Below are 17,643 nucleotides of genomic sequence, written 5' to 3' on the forward strand. Positions count from 1 at the left end.
GGCCATACACATAGTGGTGGAAGCGTTTCACCGCAAAGACCACCGTCAGGCCCTCCTTCTCGATCTGCGGATACTTCTTTTCTGCTGCTGTCAATGTGCGGGAGGCGAAAACTATCGGCCCCGTTCTCCATCTTGTGGGACAGGACGGCCCCAATACCATACGGGGATGCATCACACGTGATGAACAAAGGCTTTCCAGGATCATAGTGGGTTAGTAATCCAGACCACAACAATTGTTGTTTTACCTGCCGAAAAGCGGTTTCTTGCGGCTGACCCCAAACCCAGGTGTGATTATTCTTTAGCAGAAGGTGCAACGGGGCCAGCGTTGTTGCCAGATTGGGGAGGAAGTTCACGTAATACTTTACAAAGCTGAGAAAAGAACAAAGTTGCGAAGTGTCAGTTGGGCCGGGTGCCTGTTGAATTGCGCACACCTTCTCTGCGACGGGGTGCAAACCTTCATGGTTCACCCGATAACCCAGGTGGACTACTTCCTTCGACTGAAAGATGCACTTTGTACGACGTAAATGGACTCCAGTCTCTGAAAAGCGTCTAAGGACAGCCTCCAAATTTTGCAAATGTTCCTGCTCGATGTCCCTGTAATCAAAACATCGTCTAAGTAGACAACGACACGCGGTAAACCTCTCAAGGTGCCCTCCATGACGCATTGAAAAATAGCGCAGTCAGAGGATACCCCAAAGGGCAACCGTGTATATTCATACAGGCCCCAGTCTGTATTAATAGTTATATATGGCCAGGAGGCAAGGTCCAGCTCCAACTGTAGGTAGGCGTGACCCATATCTAATTTTGTGAACGAGAGTTTTGCATGGAGATCCTCTAGGCGAGGCATTGGATATCGGTCGAGCCGGGAAGCCGCATTCACTGTAAGCTTATAGTCGCCCCACAAGCGAACTGTGGCATCTGGCTTCATTACAGGTACAATTGGTGCTGCCCAGTCAGCGAAACAGATGGGCCTGATAATACCCAAGGACTCCAAACGAGTGAGCTCCCTTTCTACCTTCTCGACCAAGGCGTAATGCACCGGGCATGCCCAGAAATAGAGCGGCGTGGCTTCTGGTTTGAATTGGATACGGACTACGGCCCCTTTTATTTTCCCCAAACCGGGCTGGAATACATCTGGGTACCGTCCTAGTACCTCCGTCAACCCTCCAGAACCTATTTGGAGGTTGTGCTGCCACTGCAGCCGCAAATGGCGCAACCAGTCCCGACCCAACAGGCTAGGCCCGTGGCCGCGCACCACGATAAGTGGGAAAGGCCCCTCCTGGCGTCCATAAACACGAGGGGTCATCGTAGTTCCTGCAATGTCCAATGGTTCCCGTGTAGATGGCCAACCTGGCCTGTGTATCGGTTAATGTAAGGGTCTGTATACCCTGCTTGATGTGGTCGAATGTCCTCTGGGTGATCACGGAGACCACTGCGCCAGTGTCCAACTCCATCTCAAGCGGGTGACCATTGACCCGTACTGTCACCTTAATGGGGGCCATAAGGGGAGCTGCCACAAAATGCAGCTGCAGGCAGTTGTCCTCCGTCTCCACGTCCTCGGGAGTAGTCGCCACAGGTTCATCCAAATGGAAGGTACGGCCCCTGGGCTGGCCATAGTTTTTGTCGGAACGACGGCGCCTCCGGCGCCCCCAGGACCGGCGTCCGCGACGGGGTCGGTGCCCACAAGTCCGACACTGAGATGGCTCCTCATCCATCAGTTCTGGAGAAGGCTCCCTCCAGGGAGGAACGTCCGGTAGCCACTGGCGTCGCTCCAGACGCTGCCCCGCCCAATGTACCGCAGGGGTGTGGGGAGACGCTTTTGGACGCAAGGGGTTGCACCCCAAGGCGTGTACCTCCATTCCCTGTAGCTCCTGCACTCCCTGTTCTGCGCTCTCTCTCAGTACAATACTATTTGAATGGCCTGTTGAAAAGTCAATGTTGGCTCAGCTAACAACTTGCTCTGGGTGGCTGCATTAATACCGCAAACCAAACGGTCGCGTAACATTTCTGACAAGGTCTTACCATTGTCACAGCAATCTTCCAAACATATGCAGGCCGCAGGCGGTGAGCAAAATGACCACCTGGCGCTTGTTTTCGGTGATGTTGTTTGCCCAGAAATAGTAACCCATCCGTTGTGCGTACTGGTTCCAACTTTCCAGTGCAACATCAAAGACATCCAAACGTCCATAAAGAGGCATGGTGTAATAGAAAACAACTTCCAACCTGTATCCAACAAAAATCCAGGGAGGTGGCTTCAGCAGCATAGACAGCTATTCACTTTAACCCTCGACGCCAGTTTTCTGAGGGCCACGAAGAATCCAGCATGAGTTGTAGAATAGAAAGAAATAGCATTTATTAACGATAACATATATATATACAACAGCAGCAGTACTCTCTTGCTGCTCACTCCTCTCTAGCTGGTTCCATATTGTCCAGCTCTATTTATGCAGGGAATCTGCTAATGATTTCAGTCGATTTCGGCGGCGTGAGAGCAGCTGGTTAGTCAATTTCAGCGGGAGCATTGCGGAAGGAGGTTGCTGGGAGGTAAGTCAACCTTTAAAAGCACTTCTCTTTGCAGGGGCAGGCCAGTCGATTTCGGCGGCGTGAGAGCAGCTGGTTAGTCAATTTCAGCGGGAGCATTGCGGAAGGAGGTTGCTGGGAGGTAAGTCAACCTTTAAAAGCACTTCTCTTTGCAGGGGCAGGCCAGTCGATTTCGGCGGCGTGAGAGCAGCTGGTTAGTCAATTTCAGCGGGAGCATTGCGGAAGGAGGTTGCTGGGAGGTAAGTCAACCTTTAAAAGCACTTCTCTTTGCAGGGGCAGGCCAGTCGATTTCGGCGGGAGAACAGCTGGTGAGTCAGTTTCAGCAGGAGCTGAGAATTTTTCTTTTTTTTTTAAATTAGTTTTTTAGGCGGGATCAGGAAGTCGACCCGCGGACGTCTGGGAAGACCCTCACCAATAAATTCTGGTGGAGAGGAAACCCGAGACACTACACGTGTAGTGTCTCCCACCCGCCCTCCTCCTCTAACCTAATAATAAAACCCATTGGTCTGAGGTAAGTACCATATTTTTATTATATTATTATTATTTTTTATAAAAATTTAATTTAGTTGTTAGCCAGATCTTGGTAGAAAGTTAGAGGAATGGCAGGGAAGGGAGTGCAATGTTCCTCCTGCAGGATGTTTGAGGTGAGGGATGCAGTTAGTGACCCTGCTGATTTTACCTGCAGGAAGTGCTGCCATCTCCAGCTCCTCCAAGACCGAGTTAGGGAACTGGAGCTGGAGTTGGAAGAACTTCGGATCATTCGGGAGGCAGAAGGGGTCATAGATAGCAGCTTCAGGGAATTAGTTACACCAAAGATTGGAGATAGGTGGGTAACTGTAAGAGGGACTGGGAAAAAACAGTCAGTGCAGGGATCCCCTGCGGTCGTTCCCCTGAGAAACAAGTACACCGCTTTGGATACTTGTGGGGGGGACGACTTACCAGGGGTAAGCCATGGGGTACGGGCCTCTGGCACGGAGTCTGTCCCTGTTGCTCAGAAGGGAAGGGGGGAGAGGAGCAGAGCATTAGTAATTGGGGACTCTATAGTCAGGGGCACAGATAGGAGATTTTGTGGGAGCGTGAGAGACTCACGTTTGGTATGTTGCCTCCCAGGTGCAAGGGTACGTGATGTCTCGGATCGTGTTTTCCGGGTCCTTAGGGGGGAGGGGGAGCAGCCCCAAGTCGTGGTCCACATTGGCACCAACGACATAGGTAGGAAAGGGGACAAGGATGTCAGGCAGGCTTTCAGGGAGCTAGGATGGAAGCTCAGAACTAGAACAAACAGAGTTGTTATCTCTGGGTTGTTGCCCGTGCCACGTGATAGTGAGATGAGGAATAGGGAGAGAGAGCATTTAAACACGTGGCTACAGGGATGGTGCAGGCGGGAGGGTTTCAGATTTTTGGATAACTGGGGCTCGTTCTGGGGAAGGTGGGACCTCTACAGACAGGATGGTCTACATCTGAACCTGAGGGGCACAAATATCCTGGGGGGGAGATTTGTTAGTGCTCTTTGGGGGGGTTTAAACTAATGCAGCAGGGGCATGGGAACCTGGATTGTAGTTTTAGGGTAAGGGAGAATGAGAGTATAGAGGTCAGGAGCACAGATTTGATGTCGCAGGAGGGGGCCAGCGTTCAGGTAGGTGGTTTGAAGTGTGTCTACTTCAATGCCAGGAGTATGCGAAACAAGGTAGGGGAACTGGCAGCGTGGGTTGGTACCTGGGACTTCGATGTTGTGGCCATTTCGGAGACATGGATAGAGCAGGGACAGGAATGGATGTTGCAGGTTCCGGGGTTTAGGTGTTTTCGTAAGCTCAGAGAAGGAGGCAAAAGAGGGGGAGGTGTGGCGCTGCTAGTCAAGAGCAGTATTATGGTGGCGGAGAGGATGCTAGATGGGGACTCTTCTTCCGAGGTAGTATTGGCTGAAGTTAGAAACAGGAAAGGAGAGGTCACCCTGTTGGGAGTTTTTTATAGGCCTCCTAATAGTTCTAGGGATGTAGAGGAAAGGATGGCGAAGATGATTCTGGATATGAGCGAAAGTAACAGGGTAGTTATTATGGGAGACTTTAACTTTCCAAATATTGACTGGAAAATATATAGTTCGAGTACAATAGATGGGTCGTTTTTTGTACAGTGTGTGCAGGAGGGTTTCCTGAAACAATATGTTGACAGGCCAACAAGAGGCGAGGCCACATTGGATTTGGTTTTGGGTAATGAACCAGGCCAGGTGTTAGATTTGGAGGTAGGAGAGCATTTTGGGGACAGTGACCACAATTCGGTGACGTTTACGTTAATGATGGAAAGGGATAAGTATACACCGCAGGGCAAGAGTTATAGCTGGGGGAAGGGCAATTATGATGCCATTAGACGTGACTTGGGGGGGATAAGGTGGAGAAGTAGGCTGCAAGTGTTGGGCACACTGGATAAGTGGGGCTTGTTCAAGGATCAGCTACTGCGTGTTCTTGATAAGTATGTACCGGTCAGACAGGGAGGAAGGCGTCAAGCGAGGGAACCGTGGTTTACCAGGGAAGTGGAATCTCTTGTTAAGAGGAAGAAGAAGGCCTATGTGAAGATGAAGTGTGAAGTTTCGGTTGGGGCGATGGATAGTTACAAGGTAGCGAGGAAGGATCTAAAGAGAGAGCTAAGACGAGCAAGGAGGGGACATGAGAAGTATTTGGCAGGAAGGATCAAGGAAAACCCAAAAGCTTTCTATAGGTATGTCAGGAATAAGCGAATGACTAGGGAAAGAGTAGGACCAGTCAAGGACAGGGATGGGAAATTGTGTGTGGAGTCTGAAGAGATAGGCGAGATACTAAATGAATATTTTTCGTCAGTATTCACTCAGGAAAAAGATAATGTTGTGGAGGAGAATGCTGAGCCCCAGGCTAATAGAATAGATGGCATTGAGGTACGTAGGGAAGAGGTGTTGGCAATTCTGGACAGGCTGAAAATAGATAAGTCCCCGGGACCTGATGGGGTTTATCCTAGGATTCTATGGGAGGCCAGGGAAGAGATTGCTGGACCTTTGGCTTTGATTTTTATGTCATCATTGGCTACAGGAATAGTGCCAGAGGACTGGAGGACAGCAAATGTGGTCCCTTTGTTCAAAAAGGAGAGCAGAGACAACCCCGGCAACTATAGACCGGTGAGCCTCACGTCTGTAGTGGGTAAAGTCTTGGAGGGGATTATAAGGGACAAGATTTATAATCATCTAGATAGGAATAATATGATCAGGGATAGTCAGCATGGCTTTGTGAAGGGTAGGTCATGCCTCACAAACCTTATTGAGTTCTTTGAGAAGGTGACTGAACAGGTAGACGAGGGTAGAGCAGTTGATGTGGTGTATATGGATTTCAGCAAAGCGTTTGATAAGGTTCCCCACGGTAGGCTATTGCAAAAAATACGGAGGCTGGGGATTGAGGGTGATTTAGAGATGTGGATCAGAAATTGGCTAGCTGAAAGAAGACAGAGGGTGGTGGTTGATGGGAAATGTTCAGAATGGAGTACAGTCACAAGTGGAGTACCACAAGGATCTGTTCTGGGGCCGTTGCTGTTTGTCATTTTTATCAATGACCTAGAGGAAGGCGCAGAAGGGTGGGTGAGTAAATTTGCAGACGATACTAAAGTCGGTGGTGTTGTCGATAGTGTGGAAGGATGTAGCAGGTTACAGAGGGATATAGATAAGCTGCAGAGCTGGGCTGAGAGGTGGCAAATGGAGTTTAATGTAGAGAAGTGTGAGGTGATTCACTTTGGAAGGAATAACAGGAATGCGGAATATTTGGCTAATGGTAAAGTTCTTGAAAGTGTGGCTGAGCAGAGGGATCTAGGTGTCCATGTACATAGATCCCTGAAAGTTGCCACCCAGGTTGATAGGGTTGTGAAGAAGGCCTATGGAGTGTTGGCCTTTATTGGTAGAGGGATTGAGTTCCGGAGTCGGGAGGTCATGTTGCAGCTGTACAGAACTCTGGTCCGGCCGCATTTGGAGTATTGCGTACAGTTCTGGTCACCGCATTATAGGAAGGACGTGGAGGCTTTGGAGCGGGTGCAGAGGAGATTTACCAGGATGTTGCCTGGTATGGAGGGAAAATCTTATGAGGAAAGGCTGACGGACTTGAGGTTGTTTTCGTTGGAGAGAAGAAGGTTAAGAGGAGACTTAATAGAGGCATACAAAATGATCAGGGGGTTGGATAGGGTGGACAGTGAGAGCCTTCTCCCGCGGATGGATATGGCTGGCACGAGGGGACATAACTTTAAACTGAGGGGTAATAGATATAGGACAGAGGTCAGAGGTAGGTTCTTTACGCAAAGAGTAGTGAGGCCGTGGAATGCCCTACCTGCTACAGTAGTGAACTCGCCAACATTGAGGGCATTTAAAAGTTTATTGGATAAACATATGGATGATAATGGCATAGTGTAGGTTAGATGGCTTTTGTTTCGGTGCAACATCGTGGGCCGAAGGGCCTGTACTGCGCTGTATTGTTCTATGTTCTATGTTCTATGATTTCTCTTCCCCCCCGCCTCCCCCCCTCATTGGGAAGCTCATACTCCCTGAGGATTGTGGGATTGCCATTAGTCCCCAACCAGTGGTAAGCAGGCAGGTTATAACATGAAGCTAAAAAGTTTTCCTGTACACATTTTAAGAACTCACTCCATCTAACCCTTTAACACAGTGACTATCACAATTAATATTGGGAAAGTTTAAATCACCTAACATAATTACCCTATTATTTTTACACACCTCTGTTGTGACAGTCGAAGCGTGTTCTACCTGAGATCTTCCCGATTAGTTGAGGTTGTAAGCTACCAGACAAGGTCTTGTCAATATCTAAAGTAAGACTCGCTGTATGGGATGTCTAATTATCGTGTCAACAATGTTCCTTGCTTTCACTACCTTCGGTAAACGAGATAGACTATCACTTAGGGGGCTATCTTATTCTTAACTGCAGCTAAATCTTTCTTATTCTGAGAGCCGGGTATGGGTAAGTCATCCTCCAGTAGCCTCAGAGGTGAGAATATGATGAGCCTTAGTTAAATGTCACACCTATTTATGAAAATAGACACGGATCTGTATGGTAAAATATATATAAGCAATTTATTTAAAGAATAAGGGTAATACAAGTTTTTAGTAAATGATACAGTTCGGCAAATACAGGATATAGATGAGTTAGCCCTTGAATTCTCTAACTACATAGTTACCTAAGTTATGAACAAGTCATACTTACAACGGCTATAGTCTCGGAATTCAATACTCAACCAAGAGCAGAACTCTACGAGTTGAGATAAAGGCAACGGCTTGGTCAGGTAAATGCTCAGCAATCTTCTAAACAGCTCTTGAAGCGATTGCCTCCGCAGCTTTTTACTTAAACCTTTATAGGACTTTTACTTAGGGAGTTTTAAGGAAGTTTTAGCAGACCTCTGCTTCTGAAAATACTAGATTAACACCAACAGCCATTTCTAGACAAACAGAAGCCTCCCGTAGTTGGCAAGGCCACTAGACAAGGCCACTCGACTAATAAGCTCATTGCAGCTGGGCTTTTACAAAGGTAATGTCTGCAGTACTTGTTGAAAGACATTATTGCGATAAGTAGCATCAATTTTATGGTTTACAAGAAATGCATGGCTTCATCAGCTTTTAATATAGAGTTAATACACTTCATCAGCTTTTAATATAGAGTTAACACATGATTTAATATAAAGTCAGTTCTGGTGAGTAGCGTGGATACTGCCACACTGTGAATTGATTTGATTTGATTTGATTTATTATTGTCAAATGTATTAGTATACAGTGAGAAGTAGTGCTTCTTGCATGCTGTACAAACAATGCATACCGTACATAGGGAAGGAAGGAGAGACTGCAGAATATAATGTTACAGTCATCGCTAGGGTGTAGAGAAAAGATCAACTTAATACGACGTAGGTCCATTCAAACATCTGATGGCAGTAGGAAAGAAGCTGTTCTTGAGTCGGTTGGTATGTGACCTCAAACTTTGGTATCTTTTGTGGTGATCCACTGTAATAGGAGATGTAAGGTAGGACCTGCACTACAGGTTCGCTCCTGCCGGCTGGCTCCGCCCACGGAGAACTGTATAAATATGCATGACCTCCAGTGCCCTGCCATTTCGCCAGCTGTAGCAGGAGGCCTCGCAGCTGACTGTAACAAAGCCACAGTTGTACCCAACTTTAGTCTTTGTGCAATTGATCGTGCATCATCTTTTTCCTGACGGGAGAAGGTGGAAGAGAGTATGTCCGGGGTGCATGGGGTCCTTATAAATATGTTGGTTGCCTTTCTGAAGCAGTGGGAATTATAGATAGAGTCAATGGATGGGAGGCTGGTTTGCGTAATAGACTGGGCTACATTCACGACCTTTTGTAGTTTCCTGCAGTCTTGGGCAGAGTAGGCTCCATACCAAGCTGTGATACAACCAGAAAGAGTGCTTTCTATGGTGCATCTGTAAAATTGGTGAGGGTCGCAGCTGACAAGCCAAATTTCCTTAGTCTTCTGAGAAAGTAGAGTCGTTGGTGGGCTTTCTTAGCTATGGTGTCGGCATGGGGGGACCAGGACAGGCTGTTGGTGATCTGTACACCAAAGAACTTGAAGCTCTCGACCCTTTCTACTTCGTTCCCATTGATGTACACGCGGGCGTGTTCTCTACTACGCTTCCTGAAGTCGATGACAATCTCCTTTGTTTTGTTGACATTGAGGGAGAGATTATTGTCATCGCACCAGTTCACCTGATTCTCTATCTCATTCCTATACTCTGTCTCGTCATTGTTTGAAATCTGACCCACTACGGTGGTGTCATCAGAAAATTTGAAAATCGAGTTGGAGGTGAATGTGGCCACACAGTCATAGGTGTATAAGGAGTATAGTAGGGGGCTGAGGACACAGCCTTGTGGGGCACCGGTGTTGAGGATGATCGTGGAGGAGGTGTTGTTGCCTATCTTTACTGATTTGGGCACATATTTACTCCTCAATTTCCCGCTGACTATCTGGGCTTCTGTAATACACACCTAGCAGTCCCTTTTTTATTCCTAAGCTCTCCCCAAAAAGCTTCATTTGATGCTTCCTCCAGGATTTAATCTCTCCTCACCGCAGTTACTGACTCCTTAACTAATAATGCAATGCCTCCTCCTCTATTACCCCCTCCTCCGTCTTGCCTGACGATTCTATATCACGGGCTGTTGAGCTGCCAATCCTGTGCCTCCCTCAACCACGTCTCCGTGATGGCTACTATATCACAGACCTATGAAGGCACTCCTTTTTAGAAGACAGCAGTCAGACCTTTGAAGGGAACTACTGGAGTGAAAGCCCACGCCTCCACCGTATCCCCGTAACCCAGTAACCCCCACCTAACCTTTTCGGACATGAAGGGCAATTTATCATGGCCAATCCACCTAACCTGCACATCTTTGGACTGTGGGAGGAAACCGGAGCACCCGGAGGAAACCCATGCAGACACGGGGAGAACGTGCAGACTCCGCACAGACAGTGATCCAAGCTAGAAATCGAACCTGGGACCCTGGAGCTGTGAGGCAACTGTGCTAACTACTGTGTTACCGCGCCGCCCTGCACTGAGATCAGGCAAACAGAAAAGGGCACTTGGGGTAGCTGTCTCACAGACTAGTCAAGCAACAGCCTGACATAGTCATACTCACAGAATCATACCTTAAAATATCCCAGAGAGCACTATCACCATTCCTAGGTATGTCCTGTCTCACCGAAAGGTCAGACCCAGCAGAGATGGCGGGCGGTACAGTGATATACAGTCAAGAGGAAGTTGCCCTGGGAGTCCTCAACATCGATTCTGGACCCCATGAAGTATCATGGCTTCAGATTAAACATGGGCAAGGAAATCTCCTGCTGATTACACGTACTGGCCACCATCAGCTGATGAATCTGTGCTCCTTCATGTTGAAGCACTGAGAGTGGCCAGGGCACAGACTACGCTCTGGGTGGGGGACTTCAATGTCCATCACCAAGAGTGGCTTGGCAGAATCACCACAGACCAAGCTGCCGCATCCTAAAGGACATAGCTGCTGGACTGGAATGCAGCAGGTGGTGAGGGAACAAACAAGAGGGAGAAACAGACTTGACCTCATCCTCACCAATCTGCCTGCTGCAGATGCATTTATCCATGACAGTATCTGTAGAAGTGACTACTACATAGTCTTGTAGAGGCAAAGTCCCGTCTTCACATTGAGAATACCCTCCATCGTGTTGTATGGCTCTACCACCGTGCTAAATGGGATAGAGTATGAACAGATCAAGCAACTCGAGACTGGGCACTGTGGGCCATAGCAGCAGCAGAATTGTATTCAACCACAATCCGGCTGATCGCTCGCTCTACCATTACCACCAAACCAAGGGATCAACCTTGGTTCAATGACGAGTGCAGGAGAGCATGCCAGGCGCAACATCAGGCATACTGAAAAATGAGGTGTCAACATGAAGCTACAACCAAGGACTACTTGTGTGCCAAACATCATAAGCAACAAATAATATACGGAGCTAAGTGACTCCACAATGGATGCATCAGATACAAGTTCTGCAGTCCTGCCACAATAAGCAGTGAATGGTGGTGGACAATGAAACAACTCACTGGAGGAGGACGATACACAAATACCCCCATCCTCAATAATGCAGGAGGCCAGCTCATATGTGCAAAAAACAAGGCTAAGGCATTCGCAACAAGCTTTAGGTCCATCTCGGTCTCCTGTGGAGGTCCCCAGCATCACAGATGTCAGTCTTCAGCCAATATGATTCACTCCATGTGGTATCAAGAAACGGCTGAAGGCACTGGATACTGCAAAGGCTATGGGCCTGAAAATATTCCGGCAATAGTACTGAAGACCTGTGCGCCTGAACTTGCCGCACCCCTAGCCAAGCTGTTCACGTACAGCTACAACACTAGCTGGCAATGTGGAAAATTGCCCATGTGTGTCCTGTACACAAGAAACAGGATAAATACAACACAGCCACTTACTGCCCTATCAGTCTACTCTCCGTCATCAGCAAAGTGATGGAAGGAGTCATCAACAGTGCTATCAAGTGGCACTTATTCAGCAATAACCTGCTCACAGCTGCTGTTTGGGATCCGCCAGGATCATTCAGCTCCTGACCTCATTACAGTCTTGCTTCAAACATGGACAAAAGAGCTGAATGCCAGAGGTGTGGTGAGAGTTACAGCCCTTGACATCAAACCAGCATTTGACTGAGTATGGCATTAAGGAGCCGCAGCTAAATTGGAGTCAATGGGAATCAGGGGGAAACATCTCCATTGGTTGGAGCCACACCTGGCACAAAGGAAGTTGGTTGTGGTAGTTGGAGGTCAATCATCTCAGCTCCACGACATCACTGCAGGGGTTCCTCAGGGTGGTGTCCTAGGCCCAACAATCTTTAGCTGCTTCATCATAAGGTCAGAAGTGGGGATGTTTGCGGATGATTGCACAATGTTCAGCACCATTCGCGACTCCTCAGATAATGAAGTAGCCTATGTTGAAATGCAGCAAGACCTGGGCAATATCCAGGCTTCGGCTGACAAATGGCAAGTCACATTAGCACCACACAAGTGTCAGGCATTGGCCATCTCCTACAAGAGAGGATCTAACCATCACCCCTTGACATTCAACGGCATTACCATCGCTGAATACCCCACAATCAACATCCTGGGGGTTACCATTGATCAGAAATTGAATTGGACTAGCCATATTAATACTGTGGCTACCAGGGCATGTCAGAGGCGAGGAATCCTACGGTGAGTAACTCGCCTCCTGACCCTCCAAAGCTTGTCCACCATCGACAAAGCACAAGTCAGGAGTATAATAGGATACTCTCCACTTGCCTGGATGAGTGCAGCTCCAATAACACTCAAGAATCTCGACTGCATCCAGGACAAAGCAACCCGCTTGATTGCTCCCCCTTCCACCAACAATCAAACCCTCCACCACGGACGCACAGTGGCAGCCGTGTGTACCATCGACAAGATGCACTGCAGTAACTCACCAAAGTTCCTTTGGCAGCACCTTCCAAACCCACGACCACTACCATCTAGAAGGACAATTGCAGCAGATACCTGGGAACCCCACCACCTGGAGGTCGCCCCCCCCAAGTCACTCCCCACCCAGACTTGGAAATATACAGTTCCTTCACTGTAGCTGGGGCAAATTCCTGGAACTCCTTACCTCACAACACAGTGAGTGCACCTACACCTCAAGGACTGCAGCGCTCAAGAAGGCAACTCACCACACCTTCTGAAGGGCAACTAGGATGGGTAATAAATGCTGGCCTAACCAGCGATGCCCACAGCCCGTAAATGAATTTTTTTTAAAAACTACATATCGGGTCTGCTATAATTTCTCCCCTTTATGAAGCTTCAGTAATTTCTCAGGGAAACAGAGGCTCCCTCTGGTGGTTGATAGATAGAATTGAACTGAACTCAATCTGTAAAGGCCTCAATCTGGTGGTCAGAGGATGGAATTGCACCAACCTGAATCTCCCATTGAATTTAATTTGATTTATTGTTACGTGTACCGAGGTACAGTGAAGTTTATTGTTCAGTGTACAGTCGAGACAGATTGTTCCATACATGAAAAACATAGGACATTCATAAATACACAATATAAAAACATAGGCAGAGGCATCAGGTGAGCATACCCAGTGGATAGATGTGTGAAGAGATCAGTCCAGTCCAGAAGAGTCTGGTAACAACGGGGCAGAAGCTGTTATTGAACCTTTTAGTGCGTGTTTTCAGACTTTTGTATCTCCTGGCCGATGTAAGAGGTTGGAAGAGAGAAAACCTGGATGGGAGGGGTCTTGATTATGCTGCCCGCTTTCCCAAGGAGACAGAGTCAATAGATCAGAGGTGGAATTACATGATGGACTGGGCAGTGTTCACGACTCCCTGTAGTTTCTTAGGGCCTTGGGCCGAACAGTTGTCATACTCAGCTGGGAGGCAGCCAGATAGGATGCTTTTTATGGTACATCTGTTAAAATTGGTAAGAGTCAATGTGGACATGCAGAATTGCCTTCGGTTCCTGAGGATGGATAGGCGCTATTGTGCTTTTTTGGTCGTAGCATTGACATGGGTGGACCAGGACAGATTTGTGATGTGCACACCAGCTTGAAGCTGTCAACCATCTCCACATCAGCACCATTGATACAAACAGGTATGTGTGCGACACTCCGCTTCCTGTAGCCAATGACCAGCTCTTTAGTTTTGCTGACATTGAGGGAGAGATTGTTGTTATTACACCATGCCACCAAGTTCTCTCACTCCCTCCTGTACTCTGACTCATTGTTGTTCGAGATCCAACCCACTTGGGTCGTGTCCTCAGAAAACTTGTGGATGGAGTTGGAGCAAGTTTTGGCACACAGTCGTGTGTGTACGGGAAGCACATCAATTGTAAATCAATTCTCAAGAGGGTCGCATTCGGAGAAGACCAAACGGAGACCACAACTCCAGCAGCGAAGATCCACAAACCACGCATACCTCTTAATCCCTGTTATTTTTTAACCTTTCCCATCATCCCCTGTGGTAGTATGTATTGGGGGTCATGTGGGACTGGAAGCCCTAATGTCATTGGCTGACAGATCCCGGGTCCTGGTTGGCCGTTGACCTCATACTCCGCCCTGAAGGCGAAGTATAAGAAGCCGGTGCCTTCCCCCGCATGCCAGTTTACTATCGGGCTGCTGGGGAACAGACACGCTTAATAAAGCCTCATCGACTTCACTCTGTTTGTCTCACGGAGTCTTTGTGCGCCACATCCCCCCCCCCCCCGCCCCCCACACCCCCAACTGTGTGTGTCTGTCTTGTGTGTGTTTGAGTGGGTTGAGGTTTTGGGAATAGGGAGACTAGTAGATCATTGTTACGTTATTTCCATTTTATGTTTATCTTTCCTCTTGTTATAAATAAACATTTGTTAATGTTTTTCTTATAACTCAGGGGCGTCATTCTCCGACCCACCGCCGGGTCGGAGAATGGCCGTTGGCCGCCGTGAATCCCGCCCCCGCCGAAGTCCCGCCCAGAAATTGCCTGTCCCGCCGGCGTAAATCAAACCTGGTATTTACCGGCGGGACCAGGCGGCATGGGCGGGCTCCGGGGTCCTGGGGGGGGCGCGGGGCGATCTGACCCCGGGGGGTGCCCCCATGGTGGCCTGGCCCGCGATCGGGGCCCACCGATCCGCGGGCGGGCCTGTGCCGTGGGGGCACTCTTTCCCTCCCGCCTCCGCCACGGCCTCCACCATGGCGGAGGCGGAAGAGACTCTCCCCACTGCGCATGCGCGGGAAACTGACAGCGGCCGCTGACGCTCCCGCGCATGCGCCGGGAAACTGACAGCGGCCGCTGGCGCTCCCGCGCATGCGCCGCATTTCCGCGCCAGCTGGCGGGGAAACAAACGCCATTTCCGCCAGCTGGCGGGGCGGAAATCCCTCCGGCGTCGGCCTAGCCCCTCAATGTTGGGGCTAGGCCGCCAAAGATGCGGAGCATTCCGCACCTTTGGGCCGGCGCGATGCCCGTCTGATTGCCGCCGGCTTTGGCGCCAGTCGGCGGACATCCCGCCGTTGGGGGAGAATTTCGCCCCTGGTGCCTGTCACTCAAGGGTAATCAAGGGTTAAAGATCTCTGGACAATACACAAATTATTGGTTAATTCACTTATGTTGGGACTCCGCGTCCGTGGGTCTGGAACTGACTGTGCACTCTCCCAGGGTATCGTAACAGCTAGAATGAGAGTGTGTGGGGTTGGAATGCTGATATGCAGCTCCAACTTGTCAGGCTCTCGTGTGCCAATCCCGACCGTGACGTGAGTGCTGGCCCAATTATATTGAATTGATCCGGGGCCGGCACTGCCATCGGGACCGTGGAACACCCGCCATTCAATCCCGGTGTCAGCATATAGGGTGGGATTCTCCGATTGCCGGCGCCAAAATCGCATTCGGCGATTGGGCAGAGAATCCCTTTTGATGCCAAAATCAGGGGCAGCCTGTTTTCGGATGCTCTGCCCGCTCCAAAACAGTGTCAACACCTGAAGGCCCTCCCGTACGCCGCACCCCATTGGGACGGCCTCGGGTCATCACCTGAAGGCCTTCCCCTGATGCTTCACCCCCGATGGGCCAACTTCCCGATGGCATGCACGGTAGCACAAGTGGATAGCACTGTGGCTTCACAGTTCCAGGGTCCCAGATTCGATTCCCTGCCGGGTCACTGTCTGTGCGGAGTCTGCACGTTCTCCCCGTGTCTGCGTGGGTTTCCTCCGGGTGGTCCGGTTTCCTCCCACAGTCCAAAAGGTAAGGTGGTTTGGCCATGATAAATTGCCCATAGTGACTAAAAAGGAGAGGTTATTGGGTCACAGGGATAGGGTGGAAGTGAGGATTTAAGTGGGTCGATGCAGACTCGATGGGCCGAATGGCCTCCTTCTGCACTGTATGTTCTATGTCTATGAATCACTTGTGGTCTGAGGGTTCATCAACCTCACGTGGCAGGTGTGGACTGCGTCCAGCGCCGCCACAGTCGGGGGGGGGGGAACTGGTGGAGGCATGTGCTGGCCATGAGGGCTTTGTCGGGGACTGAGGGGACTGGTGGAGGGTTTCCGGGAGTAGCGAAGGAGGTACAGGGGGGGCACTACCCCTATCTGGCAGGCCGGGACCGCGCATGGCCGGCGCCATGTTTTACGGCACGACCGCTGCAGGTCATTGCCTTGCACATGCGCGGCCACGGACCAGACAATTCTTCTGCTGTTTCTGTCGAGAACCCCGGGTGTTTTACGTGGGGCGGCTTCTCGCCCCCCACGGTGTGGGGGTGGCGCCGACCTTTTCATCGTAAGACCAGACACTTCCTCCGGACATAGCCTAAAAATCGGAGAATCCAGCCCATACTCTCTCAAATGGAGAATCCTGCCCTGTAACTTTTATTTGTTTTATAAAACATGGAAGAACAGAGTCACAGGTCACAAAATAGTTTTATCAACAGAAAAATACATTTATTAAATGTGAAAAAATTGGATTATAATACCTTTACAGAATACCTTTACAGCCCCTTTAGTTTAACACACCGATTTAAAGATTAACATGGATTACAAAGTACATATTAAAATACAACGGTCGCATTAACACAAAACCTCCTTTTAAGCTCACAAATACATACTCCGCTCTGAACCCAAGTTAGTGTCTGTGGCTTTCCCTTCAGAAACCTCCCAAATGTTTGTCACTTGAGAGTTTCCAAACTCCCCAAAACACACTTCTTCTCGCATCAAACAAATCTTCTCTCATAATAATGCTTTTCTTTGGCAATTTGCATTTCAAAACCTAGTCCAGGATAGACAAAGACACTTTTAAACAAAGCTTATTCTCCACTTTTCATGGCAAATACAGTCCAGGATTTCACACCAACCCATTTAGGATTTCTTGGTCTTAATGCTGCGCAAACTGCTCACAATTGTTTTAACTCTTGATTCACAGATGTGATTAAAATAACATCAAATGTTTTACCATCTGACGTCTGCTGGCCCCTTTAAATCTGCAATTGTCTCTTTAACTCATAACACTTTGTTTCCTCCTCCTTGAATTTTTCTGAACAATACCTTGGTCTCTGTACACATAACTCCAATCGTCTTAAACACTCTTTCTGTCCCAAGCTCCTGGTTATCTGGACTGTAACTTGTACTTTAGGAAGCCTGCCTCTTTGCAGCTCCCGTCCTGTCCAGCTTCTCCAGGAGATGAGAGATGTTCACTTCCCGAGATCCTGTCTCCAACTACTCTCAAAGCACCAAAACTAAAACGTAAAAGCTTTTCACCTTACAAGGACCTCCAGTTGCTAACAATGCCCACATGCTTAAGTCTTTTACTTATTTTACACACCGTAACCCTCTCTAAGCACAATAGAAACACAGTTGGAATTGAACCTCTTCACAAACAAATGCCTTTGTCCAGCATGAACTTAACTATAGGCTTTATCCTTCCAGGCACAGAAACATTAAATTGAACCCACTTAAAACTATACCTCATTTTTAATGTTTACTGTCGTACCCTCAATAACGACACAAGAGTGTAGAATGGTAAATGAAGGCTTTAATAAGCAGAGAACTAGTCAGTGACCGAGACGTGTGCTTACTGA

The sequence above is a fragment of the Scyliorhinus torazame genome, chromosome 5, assembly GCF_047496885.1.
Source record: "Scyliorhinus torazame isolate Kashiwa2021f chromosome 5, sScyTor2.1, whole genome shotgun sequence".
Lineage (NCBI taxonomy): Eukaryota > Metazoa > Chordata > Chondrichthyes > Carcharhiniformes > Scyliorhinidae > Scyliorhinus > Scyliorhinus torazame.